General features: G+C 37.8%; 1 non-coding gene across 1 annotated transcript; it reads left to right on the forward strand.

The window, feature by feature from the left end:
* The first annotated feature begins 207 nt into the window (after positions 1-207).
* Positions 208-314, forward strand: LOC138888831 (small nucleolar RNA R71). The gene has a single exon (XR_011406410.1). It is a non-coding gene; the product is annotated as a small nucleolar RNA R71 (small nucleolar RNA).
* The last annotated feature ends 4913 nt before the right edge of the window (positions 315-5227 follow it).

Raw genomic sequence — 5227 nt, forward strand, 5'->3', positions numbered from 1 at the left:
AATTCAAGTACCTCATCAGCTTTATGGGTTGTGTGTGTACCTACTTCCCCATGCCAATCTGGGTTGCTTTTGGAAAACTCGTTCCGCAGTTTATAAATCTCATCAAATCTCTTTTCCAACACTTGACCACCAACTGCTATGTCTGCCACTATTTTTGTTTCAGAGTGAAGACCTTCAATAAAAGTGTGAGCCAGTACTTCATTGGTTTGGTTATGGTGTGGACAGTCTCTTAGTAGCCCCTTGAATCGCTCTCAGGCTGCATAAAGTGATTCACCTTCTCTCTATTTGGATGTAACTATCTCACTTCTTATCTTTGCGGTTACCAGAAGGAAAGAACCTAGCCAAGAATTTGCAATCCATGTCGTTCCATGATGCAATAGAGTTAGATGGCTCAGATTTCAACTATCGCTTAGACTCTCCCAATAGAGAAAAATGGAATAATATGAGTCTAACATAATCAGATGTGACCCTGTTAGTGATATAAATATCACTAATCTCTAGAAAATTCAGAATAGGTTTTTGGGGGTCCTCGTGTGGCGATCCCATGAACTGTCCATTTGCATGAAGTAGCTGGATCATGCTCTGATTAACCTCAAAATTCCCATTGATCCCCGGCTTAACGATATTGGATGTGACATTAGCAATGCTGGGCATAACCACCTCTTGTACCTCCAATGGGTGTTCATGCACCATTTCAACAGGAAGTTGAATGAGTGCTTGTAAATTATTTGTTTCCCGAGTTTCTCTCAATCTTCTGAGAAATGCTCTCTCAAGTTCTAGGTCAAAATTTTGTAGTCTATCCTGGCTTCTAACCTGTTGCATTTAAGCAAAGTACCTGATATCAAACACCCAACCAAAAAGAAGATCAAAAACTTAACTCGATGAGTAGTAAAAGCTTAATCTAGTAAAAAAAATTAATTTTTAAGTCCCTGGCTACGGTGCCAAATACTTATTGCCCAAAATTGCACACGCAAATATACACGTTCAATCAAGTAATAAAGAGTGAGTAGAGTATCGTTCCCACGAGGACTTGTAATCAATTTCCAACTAAATCAAGAAAATTCTAATTTATCGAGTCAAGAACAATTTCAAGTTGATTTTTGTTTGATTAATTCTACTAACTGAATATGCGATTAAAAAGAAGAAAGAGTTAACTAGCACACTTAGCACAAAGAGTTGAATTCAATGAGAATAATATTCCAGGAGTATGACTGGCTAACACTCCTATTGAATTCTTCAATCGACTCGACATATTGATTTATCTGGGTTATTAACTTGCAAGGACAATAATACTCGTAGAAATTTGACAATTTCTACTCGCCTATTCAATTTATTCTAACCCCTATATTCTTATGAGATTAGAGATAAAAAACGCATTAATAATCTCTTGCAAAATTGCCTAAGCGCGGCAAATAGGTATATTTCTATTTGTATTTGCAAATCAATTCCCCAATGACTAGGTCCAAGATCACGCTTTATTCAATCCTATTGCAATCAAGAATTACGTCTTTCAAGTTCAACTCAAGATTTATATATAATATTTCGTTGTTATCTAAGAAGTAAAATAATTAAACTCAGGATATGAATAAATAACCCAATATGATAAATTAACTCATCATATCAATATTCGAATATCAACATTCATGTAAAACCATAATCCTAGAATAAAAGAGTTTAGCCACACATAGTCATAGTAGAAATCTCAATCATTTCCCAAGAATGCATAAAAATCAATAAAAGGAGGGAAAGGAAGAACTCAAGAGGAATTCCGTGGTTTCCAAGCTCTTTGATGGCTCTCCACTTTTTTCCAGCGTGTTAACTCTTCCAAAATGGCGGCCCTTCCTTAAAATAGGTTTTATCCATGTTGGGGGGGGGGGAGGGCGAAATACCCTTGATATGGGCTAAATAGGAGAGACTTCCCGTCACCAGCGCCCTGGGTAGCATGGGGCACTATCCTTGTCGCTGGAAATATTGAGGTTTTGGAAACTGGGCCATAAGTAGCGCCCCACGCTATCTGTGGCGCTACAAATGGCTATTTTCCTGTTTCGCTCCTTTTTGGCGCAAATCTTGCACCTTTTGGCCCATTTTGCTTCCGGATAATTCCTACATATAAAAACACCACGAATTAGCATATATCATTACATTTCACTTCTGAAATCCACGAATCACGAGTAAAATTCAAGGGAATATACATATAAATATATACACTTTAAGCTAAATATCACCAATACAGGTATTCTGATTGTGTTGTTGAGAGTTGCGTCTGCGCGGTGGGAGACTTCAAGGTATACCTACTTGACATTTGCAGGTCTCGGAGTCATCATATTACTTTATTATGCTACTGTTAAATTGTAATTCTTAACAACATTGTATTTAGAAATTCTAGTGTGTTTCAGTAGTGCTTATGACTTCGTACTACCGATTTTGAGAAATGTATAACTATTCGCCGCTTGCGGCTATGTATGTCATTTAATGATTTATGATAAATCATTAAATAGTTCAATTATGTTATTAAATCAGCATGTGTTAGGTTACCTAGTCTTAGAGACCAGGTGCCATCACAACATCCTAAGGTGGGAAATTAGGGTCATGACAAGGGCTCTCATTTGGGGCGAGCTGATATATTCAAATGGCACCCATCCTCGGCAAGGGCATCACGGTGACCCCAATTGGCCATGATTGGCCAATGATTTGAAATTGAAAACTTTTGAAGAAGGAAATCAAATTGAAGGGCCTGCAAAGGCGAAATAAAGTTGAAAAGGTTAAGTCTCATGTGACTAACAGTCATGGCAAAGTTTGAAAAGCCAAGGGCTCTCTAATGCTCTCAGATTGAAAACTTTGCAAGAAAGAAGTCAAAAGTGAAATTTCCACAAAGGCAAAATAAAGTTAAAAAGGTTAAGTCCCACATGACCAACCGTCATAGCAAAGTTTGAAAAGTCAATGGTTCTCCGGCAATAGAAATGCAATTGGTATTCAGGAAATAACCAGTTGGTGTTAAAATCATCATCAATAGAATATGGGCCGAGATCAAGAGACTGAAACACTCAAGGCCACAAAACCAATCACTATTTTGAACTAACAATTGTTCTTTGTTGAAAAATAGGAAACAGGTGCAAGTAAAAAGAGAAATCATCTAGAGATTAAAATAGCTCCGTAACACAAAAACTCTCAAAAAAGGAAGTTTTCTAAAAATTATTTCCCGCATTTTTCTAAATCTTTAAATACATTCAAAATAACGCTATGGTATGGCACACTAATCCCTAGCTGCATTTTCCAATATAGGGTACACAACTCCCTAGTTGATAATTAATTTTTAGGACGTAAGGTACATCACTCCATAGTCTTCTTACTAGTATAGGGTACATCAATCCCCAGTTGTGTTTTCCAATGTAGGTTACACCAATCACTAGTTGATGATCTTAAATGCTGAGTACACTACTCCCTGATCTTATTGCTAAAATAGGGTACACCACTCCCTAGTCTCCTTACCAGTATAGGTTACATCAATCCCTAACTGTGTTTTTAAATGTAGGGTACACCACTCCCTAGTTGATGATCTTAAATCCAGGGTACACCATTCCCTGATCTCATTGCTAAAATTGGGTACACCACTTCCTATTCTCCTTACCAGTATAGGATACACCAATCCCTAGTTGTGTCTTCCAACATAGGGTACACCAATCCCTAGTTGATGATCTTAAATCAAGGGTACACCATTCCCTGATCTCATTGCTAAAATAGGGTACACCACTCCCTATTCTCCTTAATAGTTAGGGTACACCAATCCCTAGTTGTGTCTTCCAATATAGGGTACACCATTCTCTAGTTGATGATCTTAAATGCAGGGTACACCACTCCTTAATCTCATTGCTAAAATAGGGTACACCCTCCCTAGTCTCCTTACCAGTATAGGATTCACCAATCCCTAGCTGTGTCTTTCAACATAGGGTACACCACTCCCTAATTGATGATCTTAAATGTAGGGTACACCGCTCCCTGATCTCATAGCTAAAATAGGGTACACCACTCCCTAGTTTACTTACTAGTAAAGGGTTCACCAATCCCTAGCTGTGTCTTCTAACATAGGGTACACCACCCCCTAGTTGATGATCTTAAATGCAGGGTACCACTCTCTGATCTCATTCCTAAAATAGGATACACCACTCCCTAGTCTCCTTACCAGCATAGGGTACACCAATCCCTAATCGATTAATCTTAAATGCAGGGTACACCACTCTCTGATTTCATTGCTAATATAGGGTACCCCACTTCTTAGTCTCTTTACCATTATAGGGTACATCAATCCCTAGCCGTGTTTTCAACGTAAGGTACAACACTCCCTAGTTGATTGGTCTTAAATGCAGGGTACACCACTCCCTGATATCATTGCTAATATAGGGTACACCATTTCCTAGTCTTTTTACCAATGTAGGGTACAATAATCCCTAACTGTGTTTTCCAACATAGGATATACCTCTCCCTAGTTGATGATTGATTTTTAGGACGTAAGGTACACCATTCCCTAGTTTCTTTACCAATGTAAGGTAAGTCAATCCCTATCTGTGTTTTCCAACGTAGGGTACACCACTCTCTAGTTGATCGATTAAATGTAGGGTACGCCATTCCCTGGTTCCATTGCCAATATAGGGTAAACCATTCCTAGCCGCATTTTGCCAACATTAGGTACACCAATTCGTGGTTGAGGAGTCATTTTGATTAAAAGGGTAACCATACCCAAAGAACCATGATTTTCTCAAGGAACACCATTCTCGACATTTTATTTCTTTAATAAATGAGTAGTTTAGAATTTTTGTTATAATAACTCACAAAATTTTCCTAGTGAAAACTTAGGTAGAAAATTGTGTTTTTTTGGTGTCTAGACAGGTTTTACCTTATGGCACAGGGTTGGATATGACCAAAAGAAGAAGTCTCTATCCAGAATGAAAGAAAAGAAAAGAAAAGAAGTCGATTCAAGATGAAAAGAAGATGAAAGAAGAACATGATTTTATCAAGACATGACTAAAGTCACGAGCATTACATCCTCCATTTTGATCAAATAAGAAGCCATAGAAGAATAAATTAACACATGCAACTAACAAGCATCAAGGTTCGAATCAGAGTTTGCATGAAGAACCAGTCAAAGCTCAATATCAAGCTTCAGAAGACTTATAGATATAAATCTTGTAACTCTTAGCTGATAGGCATGCTTAGTTACCTTCAATTTTGA

This window comes from Nicotiana sylvestris, chromosome 3 (assembly GCF_000393655.2).
Source record: "Nicotiana sylvestris chromosome 3, ASM39365v2, whole genome shotgun sequence".
Classification (NCBI taxonomy): domain Eukaryota; kingdom Viridiplantae; phylum Streptophyta; class Magnoliopsida; order Solanales; family Solanaceae; genus Nicotiana; species Nicotiana sylvestris.